The sequence below is a fragment of the Hesperophylax consimilis genome, chromosome 28 (assembly GCF_061612785.1).
Source record: "Hesperophylax consimilis isolate HC1 chromosome 28, BYU_Hcon_1.0, whole genome shotgun sequence".
Taxonomy (NCBI): domain Eukaryota; kingdom Metazoa; phylum Arthropoda; class Insecta; order Trichoptera; family Limnephilidae; genus Hesperophylax; species Hesperophylax consimilis.
In genome coordinates, this window is record NC_142863.1 from 17,991,733 (window position 1) to 18,008,684 (window position 16,952).

The window sequence follows — 16,952 nt, forward strand, 5'->3', positions numbered from 1 at the left end:
ATAATTACACAGCAGAACTTGTTTAAAAATAAACTGTTTTTATAAACCCAATAACAATATTATTGAATATATAAAAAATAAAAATTCTTCTTCTTCTTTATGTGCCGTATCAGGTCCCCCCGACGTTGGCGATCACTCTAGAAAATGTCTCTTTGTCTTGCGCTGCCCGGAATAGCTCCTCCACACTTCTAATGCCGGTCCACTCTCGTATATTTCGCAGCCAAGACATTTGTCTCCTACCAGGCCCTCTGCGACCCTCTATCTTGCCTTTCAATAATAGTTATTAAAGAAACTAAAATTAATTTGTTGATATCTCCAAGTCGCCCCGGGAACTATTTATTGGATAACCAACACGTCTGCCATTGGTCACCCCAAGGTTCGTTACGTTTGGTGAATTAGTAGGGGTGCTCGGGTTCAAGGGGTGAGATGCGTTCATTATGCGCCTACCCACCAACTGCGTGGCGTGTCAGATTGGGAAAGTCTGGTTTGGGGAGACCCCTTGACCTCTCCAACCGGTCTCTCGACTCATCGCCTTTCGCCGCAGTGGGAGAGATATATTCATATGTCCGTCACTCCTGGACACATTGATTCCTAGATTTCTACCAAACCTTTGTACCTTTTACCATCCTAGAACTTCCTAAAAATGTAGGATGAACGATAAAATATAGGTGAATTAATTGGCCATATAGCACTGTAATCAGTTTATATGTCTCCGTATTAAAATTGAGAGGTATGACTTTTTTTTAAATGAGGGCGAGTAATTTTTAACTCTAACCCCAATCACTCAACTTATATTCCGGAAGGAGAAGGAGAAGATGAAGGTTGAGATGTAGATAGCTGGCAATGTAGATCTGCTCATCAAACACAACTTTTTTAAAGCAATGTTTAGATTCTGAATTGATTGTGATTTTTCACCAAGGAGATATCTCAATATACTCGTATATCCGGGTTTGATAGTAAACGTTGCTGTCTATGGTTGCATACTATAATAAGACCCATCACAAGCATAACTTAATTAGTAAGATCAGTGATTCCCAACATTGGCAATATCGCCCATAAGTTAGGATATATAATTGCTAGAGGGAACAGGACAAAATTCAATCACTTTATTGATTTTAAGAACTTTACAAAATAAAATTTCAACTCGTTTTAAAAGATACACAAGGAAAACAATAAGGGCCTTAATCAGTGGCAGATCTTGACTTTTGGGTGTACTAGAGTGCTAATATTATTAAAAATGGCAAAATAAATCATTTTCAGCTACAACAACATCAATAAAGCACTTTTTTATAATATTTGCACTCTAGCAACCCAAAAGTTACGAGCTGCCACTGACCTTAATGATAATCGCGTTTTAAACCCTACACAACTGTCAAACAACCAATATCGTAAATGGCCGTTATAATGGCTGTGCAAAATCCAAAATACGTCATCAGTAAATATATTAACCCCCTTAGTAATAAACGTTTCCTAAATTTTAATCGACTGATAAACAAGCAATTACCTTATTTTTTTATATTTATCGGTTGTCAAAATATCTTCTTTCAAAATACGACTTTCCTAAAAGCATTCAGGGTTTCCCAATAAGAGGTGTTATTTTAAATAGCCTACTATTTCGGTAGATGTTACTTTTGAAGCTGTCATTTTTTTACATTTGACAAGTAGAAACTACGTCATTAATAAAACGATACACGCTTCAACAACGCATTGAAATTATTAAAATTCACTTGAGTGAATCAAATGCAAATCATCTTAAGTGATGAGGCCCATTTCCACCTCGGTGGCTTAGTCGACAAGCAAAATTGTAGCATCTGGGGCTCGGAAAACCCAAGAGTTATTGTTAAAAAGCCTCTCTATCCTCAACGTGTGACTGTTTGGTACGGTTTATGGTCCAGTGGAGTCATTGGACCTTACTTTTTCGAAAATGAGGCTGAAGCAACAGTTACGATGAATGGATTGCGCTATCGAGAGATGATTAATGATTTTTTATGGCTGGAATTGGATAGTATTGATCTGGACAACGTTTACTTTCAACAAGACGGCGCTACGTGCCACACAAGCAACGAAACCATTGATCTTTTACGATTGAATATCAAAATAACACCTCTTATTGGAAAATCCTGTACTTGGGCCTAGTTAAATTTTCGACAAAGGCGTTTTTCTGTGTAGGCGCTGTCATTGATTCGAGCCTTAAAGAAAATAGTGTTTGAAAAATAGGCAATATGCCTGAAAAGGTTAAGAACCTCTGAGTTAGACAGTCATCGAGTGGTGAACGCAGTTGAGTAGTGATTAGTGGAGAGTGGTAGTGATGCCGGGAGAGGGAGAAGGGAAGAGGATGGGGAGATACCTCGGAACGAGTAGGGCCCCAGGCCCGCTGGCCTTATCGGGCATCGCATTGACACGACCGCAACCTGAAAGTGAAATTTTCAGAGGAGAAATAGTCATTCAACTGTTGTCATGTAAATTATTTGTTCGTAAAAGCTTAGTGGACACTTCATTCAACTATTGTAATTTAAATTCGTATTTGTACAAAACTGCCATGAGGACACAGGTAAAATAGTACCAACGTGCAGAAAGTAAATGACAAAATTCGTGCATTTGAAATATTGGTCGTAAATTCATTTTGGCAGTATAAATCAAGAGTTCGCCCAAAAAAAAGGTGGAACATCCCTCCAGGGGAAAGGGGAGGAGGATTTATTTTAAAAATACAAGTTTTCAAACTAGGTCGAGTGACCTATCGTTTTCCATGTTTTTTTCATTCTGAATTTCGATTCAGAATGAAAAGGCTACACTCAAGTCAATTGTATAATTATATAGTGAGAAAAGACAGGCTTTTAGTTAGATCACAGGAAAATAACATTGAGCGGTGTTCCATCACTTTGCTTTTCAGGTGGGGAAGAATGTATGAGCAATTTTTTATGAATGCATAGAATATCGTCATTTATAAAAAATTACTTTTAATTTTTTTAATTTGAATTCCGCACAAGAGTCCCGAGCATCTGGAGCCAGTGAGACTATGGCATCCCCAATTGGGGTATGTTGTGAGGCTAAAGGTAATGGGGAAGGGAAGCAGAAGGTGGGGCAGTACCTGGCTATTCAGATCTAGTCACCAAACACGGCTAAAGCCATTTCAAGCAGCGCGTCATTTCTGAATGGTTGTTTTACACCAAGGCGATACTGAGAGTATCTTCCACTCTAAAACGTGCCGCAATATATTATTATACCTTATATAATTTAAATGATTAAATTGTGAAATAATAAGTCGATCAAATAAAATTTACTTGCGCACGCCGGGATTTGAACCCTCGATCTTCGGATTGCTTGTCGAGAGCCTCAACCCTCGACTAGTACCAACATTCAACTATTGTCATTAAAATTAAATTATGTGTCCTAAAATTTCTACAGATTTATAAGTATCTTGTTAACTCTTTAAGTTTTTAGGTTACAAACAAAAAGTTATTTTAGAAGATTATATATATCTATACATTTGTTATGCCGAAACGTTGATTAAATGAAATTTCCTCAATAGAAAAAAACGCAAAGTAAGCTTTGAAAATTATTAAAAATACGCTTTGTTCTGTTATTTAATATGTTATAGACATGAAAAAATCGCAGTGTATCTTGAGATTCGTGTTTTATTAAATATTTTTAATCTAACATTCGTATTTACATATATCCATTTCAACCACCTTTGAACGCTTACTACGGAGCCTTAAGGCGAAGCTTAATGTCAAATCACTATTTTGATTAATCTTTATATCGAATTGGTGTACATTATGAAAACCAAAAACAATGCTTTAGTTACATCGAAGGTTTTCCTATCGCTTCGCTTGAGTAGAATACAAATAAAAAAATAAATTACTCTACAAAAAATATTTTTTCAATAGAAATTTATGAACGCGTAAAGGAAACAACTTTTGAAAAATACAGCATTATAGCTAAGATTATCTGTGACAGTTTCAAATGATTAACTTTTTTGCTTTCTTATAAAATTATTTACAAAATAAGTAAAAACCAGTTTTTTGCTTGAAATCGAACGTTTCTAGAGCCCGTTTGTCAAGCGATTTTAATGTCTATTACCTACGATATAACGTATACCAAGAATATACACAGTTTTGGCTTGTAGCTTCCTCTTAAGTATTGTCGTGTAAATTAAATTAGCAGAATTCATGAAAAAGTGGACAGTCTCATACTCAAGCGTGAACGCATGTGATCAAGCTCAAATATCTAGCTTATTTACGGGTTAAATACTATTTGAAAGCTACAAAGACTATAAGCACCTGCACCTGCAATCGGGATACCTGCAGAACATGTTATATACACTGTGAAAGTGGGTTTCAAGTGCGTATTGCGCCTAACAACTATTTGATTCTCACGCATTGAGACACCAATGCATTCCGGAGTCCTCAGAATCGACATTGAAATTTGTCTATCTACTCTAACATACTAATTTCGACTGTCGGTGCACGGGTGCTTGCGTGAAGTGAAGTGTAACTAACTAACTAACTAACTAACCATCACGCCGTTTCCCCTCTGGGGTAGGCAGAGAGGACGGAGAGCCAAACAACTCGGTCTTGGCACACACTCCTTGCCTCATTCGCATTCATACATCGTCTCATACATACTCTTCTATTATTCTGACTCTTGACATGGCCCGACTCGAGTATCTGATTCACCTCCTCGGGCGTTCCCGACTTCTGCTACCATTCGCATTTGCATCATATATCGGTGGCCGAGTTGACATCGCGTTTGGGTCCCACGCAGGCGTAGTGTGTTCAATTCCTCGGCTGACTAAGTCCTCCATCACAACACAAGCAACATTTTCAGCTTACTGTGGTGGTAGTAGGAGATTTTCAAATATTGTCAGGTTATTCGTAACCCGGGAATGTTTGTCTATCTTTAAAAAAATATCGAGCCATAATCGGCAGAACAGCGTAAGCGACGTTTTTTGTCAAATTACGATTTTTAACGAAAGCCGTTCAATTTTACCTAATACGTATGCTACAAAAATATAACAGTTCTATCTTACACCTGACGCTTTTTTGGTACCTGTGCCTTTTAGCGTATGAACTTCCTTACAAATCTTGTAGATGATCAAAACAGCGCAACCGACGTCATTTGATAGCGTAAGCGACAATATGGTCGGTTACGTTCTTACGCCGAACGGTAGAGAATGTTCCAGTTTTGTCAGTTAGCGTCCATCGGATGACCGGTAAATCTGTTTAATTTAACGTTACGTATTTAAATATTAGCATAATTAGTTATATAATATTAATATAATTACTGTTACCTACTACGCACTGTGCGTTTAAGGGGTAAAATGTCATTGTGTTATGAAGTAAACTAATACAAAATACTTTTCTTGTGCAGATGGCTCCACAAACTCCAACCCGTAAGATGGTAGAAATAGCATTACAGTCTTTAGCTAATACCTCTTCAGGTTCACCGATTATTATGCCAAAGATAGATGGTGATTCAAGAAAGTCACCTACATTACCGAAACCTTTGACTACTGTTCGTCTAGTAGATTACACTGATAGCGAAAGTGATTCGATGGACATTCTGGAACCCCCCGATAATAATTTAAGAACAATTTTATGTATTGACGAGGAGCCCCATAATCAGAAAATAGATGTTTGTGATGGGAACACTTCAGCAACAGCACATTTAAGTCCAATTGTTCAATTCTCCGATACTGAATTATGTTTAGATTTCGAACCATCTGAAGAGTCTTGGAAGCCTGATTCAGATGATGCAGAAATGAGCGATGAAAGCTTACTTATTGGGAGTGTTAGTGATCCACATTTATCTGTTGGATATGCTGGGTTAAGGAAATCAAAATTAGTCCCAAAGAGAGTGCGAAGGAGAGGAGAAAAATGTACTGGACAGCACAAAAGTGTTAAACCAAATCCGTGTCTAAATAAAAAATGTGGCAACAATTGTGCCATTCAATTCAGTGAAGAAGATCGCCTTAACATACATGCATTTTATTGGGGCATGGCCAGCAACCAGCGGCAGAGGGACTGGCTTCTTTTGTGTATAAACAAACAGCCAATCAAAAGAAAAAAGGGCTAAAAATGATAGCAGAAGAAACACATCATATAAATATTTCATAAATTGGAACAAGAAAAGAGTTCAAGTCTGTCAGCAATTTATTTTGACAACTCTTGACATCGGGCAAATGACTATCAGGCATGCATGCAATAATATTTTAGAAAATAATTTTTCTAAAACCGATATGAGAGGAAAGCACGAACCATCCAATAAAACGGACCAAGAAAAAAAGGACATGGTAATAAAGTTTATTACACAATTGCCCGCTGTTCCATCTCACTACTGTCGAAATAACATATAATGTCGAAAAGATATCTTCCTGCCGATTTGCGTAATGTGAAAACTGTGTATAAAATATACATTGAAAATGTTAATTCATTAGATGAATCTGGGCATAGTAACATTGTGAGTCTGAATATTTTTAGAAAAATATTTAATACGAATTTCAACTTGGGTTTTCATTTACCTAAAAAGGACAAGTGTTCTTTATGTGAGAAAGTGAAAAATTTGTCCGGTGACGAGAAGCTTCAGCAAACTGAAATGGATATTTACAAAAGTCACCTCAGCGAAAAGGAAAAATGCAAAGAGATCTTCATTAATGATCAGGCTAAAAGCAAAAATGATAATAATATTTTGTGCGCAAGTTTTGACCTCGAGAAGGTGCTAACAACTCCCCATGGAGAAAGCGTAAATTTGTATTATAGTCGAAAATACGGAGATCAAGTATAGGGATCTTAAAGGTCTCTGCGAGAAAGGTATTATTCCTGAGAGGATGAGGCATGAATTTTTGGAACTGCCACATGGATCCACAGTGGAAGATACCTTACCTGAATCCGACCAGGAAGACATGTGAATAGTTTTGAAAAATGTGGCTCAAACCAACAAACTTTTTCAAAAATTGCCGATATAAGTGCTATTATTAAAAAAATATATAAACGATGTATCTATTATGTTTATTATTTGTTAAAATATTTTTGTTTTATTTTTATAGTTTTTAGAAAATAATATTTTTTCTTAATTTTCCCTGTAAAGTACAAGCAAGATAATTAAAAAAATATTACTTTAAAAATATATATGTTTTTTATTAGTAGTTACTTATGGCCTATTGCATGATAAAAAATTTTAAAAAATCTACTCCAAATAGCGTAAGCGACATTTCAGAGGGAAAAAAATCTGTTAGGGTTACAGGCAAAACAGCGTTACCGCCACTATCTCGACAACTGGAGGCATTTAAATAAAAAGTATTTTCATTTCATACAGGCAGTAACCAAAGATTATTAATCTTGATTAACCTAAATCCTTTTTGTAATCAATTAAGAGAGTTAATTAAAAAAAACCTTCTCCTGTATAATTTACAAATTGTCGCTTACGCTGTTCTGCCGATTATGGCTCGATATATATATATATATCCTCCTTACACTCCTATCTTCGCTCATTCGCTCTACATGCCCAAACCATCTAAGCGTCCCTTTCTTATTCTTACTCATTACGCTTACATCAGCCTTGCACTCTTTGCAGAACTCCACATTCCTCACACGATCAAACATGGTTTTACAAAATTAGCAAAAAGCTAAAATTATTGAATGTCTCATTCTCTCTCAAACATACGGACCAAACTCCATTACTTTATGTTTGCATGTTGACATACATACATGACACACATACTAAATAAGATTCAATTCAATGTACCTGCGCGTTCAATACGCTCTTGTGGCCTGTTCAGGGTGGATCAATGCAAAACGAACTCTAAGCAGAATTCTTGCTATGCAATAATTACAATAGCGTATTATCCAAGGTGGATATTTTCATTAATAATTCTTTATTTGATATCTGCATTTCTTTTGTTTAAATGTTTGACAGATGTCGTAATTTTTTATGTTTAGTAACACAATGGCCTCTGTGGTCGAGGGGTACGTCTCTAGACTATTTGGAGAGGCGGGTTTCATCTATTGGATAACCAACATAGGCCATAGGTTACCCCAAGTTGTTCGCTACGTTTGGTGATTCAGCAGGGGTGCCCGGGTTCATCGGGTGAGATGTGTTCAGATCTAAAAATGCTGGTTTGGAGAGACCCTTTTATCTGTCCAATTATCGCCTTGTGCTGCAGTGGGAGAGATATATTCATATGTCCGTCACTCCTGCATACACTGATCCCTAGACTCCTATCATACCCTTTACCTTCCCAGAACTTCCTCTCCTTATTTTCCTTAAGAAAACCCTCTACACAGCTTCCCAAAATATATATGGTAAGACCACCATTCAGAATTGAAATGACGATTTAAATGGCTTTGGCAGTGTTCTGTGACCAGATCTGAATAGCCAGGTACTTCCCCACCTTCCTCCTTCTCATCTCCTTCCCCTCCCCCCTCAGCCACACAACATACCTCAATTGGGGATGCAATAGTCTCACTGCCTTCACAAGGCAGGTATTAGTACTCCATTGTGGACTTCTAGCTTCACTTCTTTGGACAATTTTTTTGCTAGCGCCAACCGGTTTCAGTCTTCCATTAATGGGGTTTACTCTTGGGGCATGTACTCTTCTTTCAATATCTCTGTCAATCTTCCCATCTCTCGTAAACATACTTCCCAAATACACAAACCTTTCCACCTGCTCCAAATATTCATCATTCGCAACTATATTGCATATTATTTTCTTGTTATCTATCTATTAACTATAAATTATCTTAATAAAATAATTAAAACACTTTGTTTTGACCACGATAATCTTTATTTTTTTATATAAAGTCAACATGTTTCAAGAACGATGTTCTCTTCATCAGGACAATTAATGTACTAAAAACTAAGAAATATTAGAAATTAGGAAAAATGTCAATAGAAATTTAAATATTATTAATAATCAAACTAATTTTGTGAATAACCCTGTCTTAAACATATTTCCATTGTAATTTTTTGTCTTTTTTTGTCTTTGATTTTCTAAGCACTTCCCCTTTCCACCTCTCACCCCTCCCCTAACCCCCCCCCACACTACTTCCTTTTCTACCCACACCTGTCTCTATATACTTGACAATTTAGTTTTTAGTACATTAATTGTCCTGATGAAGAGAACATCGTTCTTGAAACATGTTGACTTTATATAAAAAATAAAGATTATCGTGGTCAAAACAAAGTGTTTTAATTATTTTATTAATAAAATGGTGCCACAAGTGAATTTGAAAAATTTGAAGAAGTATAAATTATCTATCTATTATCTATCTTTTATCTATCTACTATCTATCTATTATCTATATTTTATCTATCTATTATATATATATTATCTATCTTTTATCTATCTTTTATCTATCTATTATCTATCTATTATCTATATCTTATCTATATATCTATTATCTATCTTTTATCTATCTATTATCTATCTATTATCTATATTTTATCTATCTTTTATCTATCTATTATCTAAATATTATCTCTTCAGCGCCAAAATACGAATAAAGAAGCGATCGACTATGTTTAGTATTGATTCTCGATCCGCATGTTCACCATCCCTGCGATGGGTGATAGAATGTTTGTAAAAGATCAGGTGCCAAGGTTTGCGTTTTGAAATACTAAATAGAATTGCGAAAATCAGCGCTTAATAATTCATGCATTATAAATGCGATTTACGTTTATTTGTGTTTTTATACATATTATAAGTCATTTACACAATCGTCTCATTGCACAATGTATGATATTGAGGACACTTGTGGTTTTGCATTAAAAACTTAATACTGTAAGCAGATATGTGTAAATATAGTTTTATAGATACGCATTTAAAATACCCTAAATTAATGTCGGAATCTTAACGACTTAAGTCGTGTACAAAAATATGCCACACGCAGCCCTAGTGTATTGGACAGACTTACGGTCGAATTTGCCTTGAAAATACTCGTAACGCGCTGGGGTTTGATACCGTGACCACCGAATTCGTAGCCGACTATCGGAACACCTAACCGCGTATTGCTTTAATATGTTTTGGCGCGCCTAGGTGGATAGAACTGACTCTGGAGTAGCAAGCATGGCAAGACAGGACGACGGGATGACCCTCTTGCGCTCGTGACTCGACGGCTCTTTCCGCCCGGCCTCTAAAACTCTGTGCGAGAAAGTCTCAACGAAGAGTAAACATTGTTGTCCTGGAGTTAATCTCAAATATATTTCTTCTTTCCAAAGTAAAGTTTGTTGTTTTTTAGTAAGGCTTTCTTAAATATCAGTATTTTCAATAAAATAATCAATATTTTTTTAAGTAATCTGTGGAATTTATTTGTTGAAAAATGATTCGTTTACAATACAACTCAACAGCATTGTACAAATAAAAAAATGTTTTATTATCAAAAACATAAAGACGTTAAGTCCCGTGACGGGTAATATATATTTTTTAGAATAATCATTACAAAATCTATAAAATTATTATTTCGCAACATATTTGAAGATTCAACACTATTAGTTTTTTGTGGCCATGTTTTTACACCTAGCATTATGGGTGATATAATCGATACTTACATTTTTTATTATGCACAGCGAATAACAACAGTGAAAGTAAGCACCAGAAGCCATGATGATGATACTAATTACCTAATAATTTAAAACGGAGCCATCTTCACATAGAGAAAAGGGATAAACAATTTGGCGCTTCTTGCAAACGTGTTACCAAGTAATAATAATACAATTAAGAGGTTATTTGTTTATTTATATATACGCCTAAAAATACTTTCACATAAAAGTGATACATGATTTATTTATTTGTAAGAAACAAACAGCTTTTACATAATATACAATGATAGATATAAATATACAAGTTAACTGAAGTCAAGCCACAGAAGTGTCTTATGCTAAAGTTCATTGGAAATGAAGTTTTAATATCTTAAAATTAATTTTGTGTTAAAGGATGGGGAGAGGAAGAGGAAAATAGGAAGAGGATAGGAGTTGCTCCCGATACATTCCATACTCTCATATTAATAATCGATCGTACGCATTACTTCATATCGATATTTCTTTAGGTTATTATCAAAAATGTGATGCAGTGTACATATGAGAATATCTGTATTACACAGGAGATACTGATAGTAAATAGATGTAATCCATTGTAAAGTAGGTACAAAATACACAGTTGTAAAATTGTGATTACAAGTATAATGAGTAAATATTAAGAAATGATTAAAAAAAAAAAAAACAAATAAAAAAACGAAATATGAAGCAATATTTGTAAAATGTAAGAGTAACATAACGTAAAAAGGAAATTACAACCTCACTACATATAAGACAAATCATTAAAACTAATTTACCAACGCTACTCTAATTTGTAGGATTCGACAAAGTGTTGATATAGATTATGCTTACTTCTATAAATGGAGTCATAAATAAATCAATAGCACCCCCATACTTGTTGCCCAGATCATGTATCCTATTGGTCAGTGAGTGTGTCTGATAGTTGGTCGTGTATGTATTAAAGAAGAATGTTATATTTTGTCTTGTATTCCTAGTCGGCACATGGAGTTTAATAGTGGCAACGATGGCACTGGTTATGAATGTAACAATGTTGTGTACATACCATCTGACCTTAGACTGCGTATGCATGACAACATATAAAATCACACATAAAGTAATGGAGTTTGATCAGTATGTTTGAAAGAGAATGAGACATTGTATTAATGTGAATTAAGAAAGGTTTATCTTCTTTACCTACCTGACTTTATATTGTTTATTTTTTTATTAATTTTTGGGAAATCGACAGTTTACTTTTATTTCAGTTTGTACATAAGTATTATATGGCCAAAATAAAACCAATTATGGATTTCCTCCTTGAAACTTTACCTCTACTAAGACAGCATAATAATGAATAAGTAAATTAAATTTGTAAGAAAGGAATATGAATTCAAAAATTTATTCAAAACAAAAGGTTATATAAAACGAAAAATTTCCAAATAAAACATTTATAGCCATGGAGAGAGGTTGTAGATATAAATCAAATCATAATAGAAATATAAACAATAGAAACATAACATTATTCACAAACTATCAGAGAAATATTATTTTATGGACCTCTTGTATTTGGTAAGTTCGCAATTGAAAATATCCACCTTGGATAATACGAGATTGTAATTATTGCATAGTCTGTTTAGGCAAGAATTCTGCTTATCGTTTTGCATTGATCCACCCTGAACAGGACAGAAGAGCGTCTTGAACGCGCATTTACATTGAATTGATTCTTATTTAGTATGTGTGTCAACATGCAAACATAAAGTAATGGAGTTTGGTCCGTATGTTTGAGAGAGAATGAGACATTGTATTAATGGGAATGAAGCAAGAGTTTATCTTCTTTGCCTACCTGACTTTAGACTATGTATGTATAACAACATGCAAACATAAAAGCAATGAAGTTTGGTTCTTCGAAACTTATTCATACATGATTAGCTTTGATGTAGTTGTAATAAGTCAACGATGTTTAGAGTATATATGAGAAGTTATATGAACGTGAATGAAGCAAGGGTCTATCCTCTCTGCCTACCTAATTTGTTGAAAACATTCATCAATTCTTTCTACTTGCAACTCTATTCCAGTATGGGCTATGGAGTTTGAAGAGGCCCATTTAATTGTCTAAAAACGGATGAGACGCTTTATTGAAATATTGAATGAAAAAATAAAAATAAATAAGATTGTATATGTATACACGGTGCACGGAAACTTGTAGTAAAAGTGGGAAATCAGTGAATCTACATCACATAGATAACCCAAAAACACGTCTTTATTCGATCTGAGATTCTCGATTTAATATTTTTTTCCAATTAAATTCCAAATAAACGGTAAAAAAAATCTTATACAGCTGGGTCTACGTTTCGACGCAATATTAACCGCCTAGCGACCTAGTTTTTTATTTTTAAAACGTCATATTTAGACTTGATTTACTGGAAAACGAAAGTGCAAATCAAAAAAAGTTGTACCACATAATCGACTACAAATAATATGATGAAGATTCACCGGTTTCCGACTTGTAGTATGAATTTCTGTTCAGGGTGGATCAATGCAAAACGAACTCTAAGCAGAATTCTTGCCTGAACAGACTAAGCAATAATTACAATAGCGTATTATCCAAGGTGGATATTTTCAGTTGCGAACTTACCAAATACAAGAGATCCATAAAATAATACTTTTCTGATGGTTTGTGAATAATGTCATGTCTCTATTGTGTATATTTCTATACATATGTATTAAATAATTAATTACGGGTTTTTGTATTGAATTTGATACCATTATAACAACATTTCAAAAGATTTTTATGTGAGTCCCAACAGCCGAGAGCAAGTAGGACTGGACTATGTCATCTCCAATTGGGCTATGTTGTGAGTCTAAAGAGAGTGGGAGGGGAAGGAGATGGGGTAGAGAATGGTTGGAATGTTAACTCCTCAGGCTTGTTTGCGAACAAACAGATATTACCTGCAGAGACAATTTGTTCGCTTTTGGATAGTGAAAAATATGATTTAAACTGTGTTAGAAATAAAAAAAACACTACTCTTTATATTCAAATCTAGAAGTTAACTACAGAGGAATACAAATGTGCAACTCAATGACCGTGATTTGAGAAAAAACTATGAAACTATGTAATTTTTTTATAAATTATTGTTATATGAAATGACAAAAAGTGACATTAATGTTTATAATATATTTGTCTAAAATGAATATGAGAATTTCTCATAAATTATTTTTATATGAAACGACAAAAAGTGATGTGACAATAATGTTTATAATATGTACATTTGTCTAAAAAAACTATGTGAATTTTTTATAAATTATTTTTATATGAAACGACAAAGAGTGATGTGACAGTAATATTCATAGTACATTTGTCTAAAATGAATATGTGAATTACTTATAAATTATTTTTATATGAAACGACAACAAGTGATGTGACAATAATGTTTATAATACATTTGTCTAAAATGAATATGTGAATTTCTTATAAATTATTTTTATATGAAACGACAAAGAGTGATGTGACAGTAATATTCATAGTACATTTGTCTTAAATGAATATGTGAATTTCTTATAAATTATTTTTATATGAAACGACAAAAAGTAATGTGACAGTAATGTTTATAATACATTTGTCTAAAATGAATATGTGAATTTCTTATAAATTATTTTTATATGAAACGACAAAGAGTGATGTGACAGTAATATTCATAGTACATTTGTCTTAAATGAATATGTGAATTACTTATAAATTATTTTTATATGAAACGACAAAAAGTAATGTGACAGTAATGTTTATAATACATTTGTCTAAAATGAATATGTGAATTTCTTATAAATTATTTTTATATGAAACGACAAAAAATGATGTGACAATAATGTTTATAATACATTTATCTAAAAAGGTATGTGAATTCTTTTCGTATGAGTAATCTAAATTCAGTGTTTAGACGAAAAAACGGAAGGTTAATCATTAAATTAATATGCGGCCCGAGGGGTTAACAGGTATACAATATTCAAAATCACGTCGACGTGTGGAAAATCTATTTTTATTTTTTTTAAAATATTTATTTATTAAATTGAATATAATTACATTTAATACAATATAAGATATGAGTAGTCCCACAAAGCTGTGACAATCAGCTTGTCTGTAGGTTCTACCATTTAATGTTATAACATAATACACAATATTAATACCAAATATAATTTTTAGTATAGATAAACGTTTTTTTCATTTATTAACCACTTTTTTGTCAGTTTAGGGCAGGGTTCCTGAGGTTCCTCATTCCGAGTGTCCCGAAGTTCGAATTCCATATGTAAGTATTGATTCGACCATAGAATGATAGGTATATAAGTTTGAGAGTGCATCGAGGCAATACAAATTTTAATTTATAAAAATTACTCGCCAAACATCGGAGCTGGTTACAAATTTTGGTCACACTTTTGTCCCATTTAAAGTTACTGTCTAAACTCAACTCATAAACGAATAAATAATTAAATCATAAAGTTAAGTGAAGAGATATTGTATATCTAGTATATAGGATTTCTAATGCGCTTCTGCCCGCCGGGGATCGGAACCGAGGTTCAAAAGGTCGCAAACCGGTCACGACAGCCACTGTCCCACTAGTTCACTATTAATTCACTCTCTCCCAAGCCAAATGTTGAACTTGAAAAGACAAATGTGTAGGATGGTACTTCACCACTCTTTAATGGACTGATGTCAGTAGTGATAAATTATTTGTCAATAGGTATTGGAGAAGCAGTCGATTTAAAATTTAATATTTAATTTGAAATTAGTGTGAATTAATTTTAAAATATAAACATAAAAGAATTAATTAATTTTTAATATATATATAATGGACAAAAGAGACATCTCTGGTCATTTTTGGATGGATTTGCTCTGCAGGTGTGATAAAGAATTACCGACACCTTTGCATTGATCAGATGGATTCATCCAGTTTGTATCATTTGTCAAGAGAGGTCTATTGAAGACTAAAATGTTTGAAATATTTTTTGACAATAATGTGACATACGTGTGGAATTGCAATGTGCTGATTCATCATTAATAATTCTACTCTCTTGAGGGCTGGTGACACATTATAATCTCATAGTGCGAACTCAAATATATTTTGTGCTGATTGAAGATCAAGGAGCAAAACTTATTGCAAGTGGGATTCTCTGGCGAGTCTTTTCTGTTCATATGTATTTTGGTGGCTGGTTTAAGTTGTGTTCTCCTGCAGAGTGAATTTATTGATCAATCCATTTTTTTTCATAGGGATTTAAAATATTCCCTGATGGTCTGTGCTATTTACACGCCAGATTATCATCCAGGTATATCAAGACGACACAATACCCTGAATTAAAGTTGGAATCTCAACGACGTAAGTGAGGAAGGCGTGTATAAAAATATGCGACGCACGGCCCTGGCGTATTGGACGGACCTACGGGCGAATTTTCACTAGCAAATGCCCTAAAATAAAGTGGGCATCTAACGATGTAAGTTATTAATAACCAAGTATTTTTGTATACGGGTTATTAAAAAACTAACATATAAACCCAACTTATGTAACCTATTTAACCTATTTTTTGTTTCATCATTTTTCATGACTTTTTAAAGGTTTGATGAGTTATATAATATGATAAATTCCAAAATAAACACAACAATTTCACATTTAAATGGCCACCACCGTTAAACAGAAACGGAACGTACAAAAAAATTTACAGATAGAGCACATGAAAAACGGTCGAGTTAAAACAGCACTTCGCTAATTGAGAATGAATAATGGTTTTCTCACTTTCATTATTGAACGATTTTCATTCGGGTTTCAGAATATTTGAAAACCATTGGAAATCTCTATAGAATCGTTCACACGTCCTCAATGCAAACCGGTTTCGTTAAACAATGTCTCCCAGATCCTATATCCTACGAGCATACCCAGTTGAAGATCGTGAAGAAATTCAATATCCCACAGTATACGTGTTTACCTACTACTGGACGTGATGGTTTATTTATGCATTGGACAGACAATACTTAGAAGAAAGAAAACGGTTGCGCCAATTTATATAAGACCTGTCAAACCTTACGCCTTTTTTTTGGTTTGACTAAGGATTGTACCTTCCTTCCCAGGGACTAGAGTCAATCGCGCTAGCAGCCTCGCTATTTCGACATTTATTTCGTATATTAAGTGCTGTGATGTCATCAAATTTCTGAGAAATGCATGTATGGTCGCGTGTATGTACGTATACGTGATTGCCATCGAAATAATGCATTGGCATTGTAAACAAAAGTGATATCCAAATAGGTGTATTTAAAATACAGACGGTTCAAGAAAGATTTTCTATATTTGTAAATGTTTGATTATTTCGCCAGAAGTAAGGGAAATTGAGACCATTTCTATTTGTTTATCGCTTTAGTGAAAAACGTCTAATGACTTTAAAGA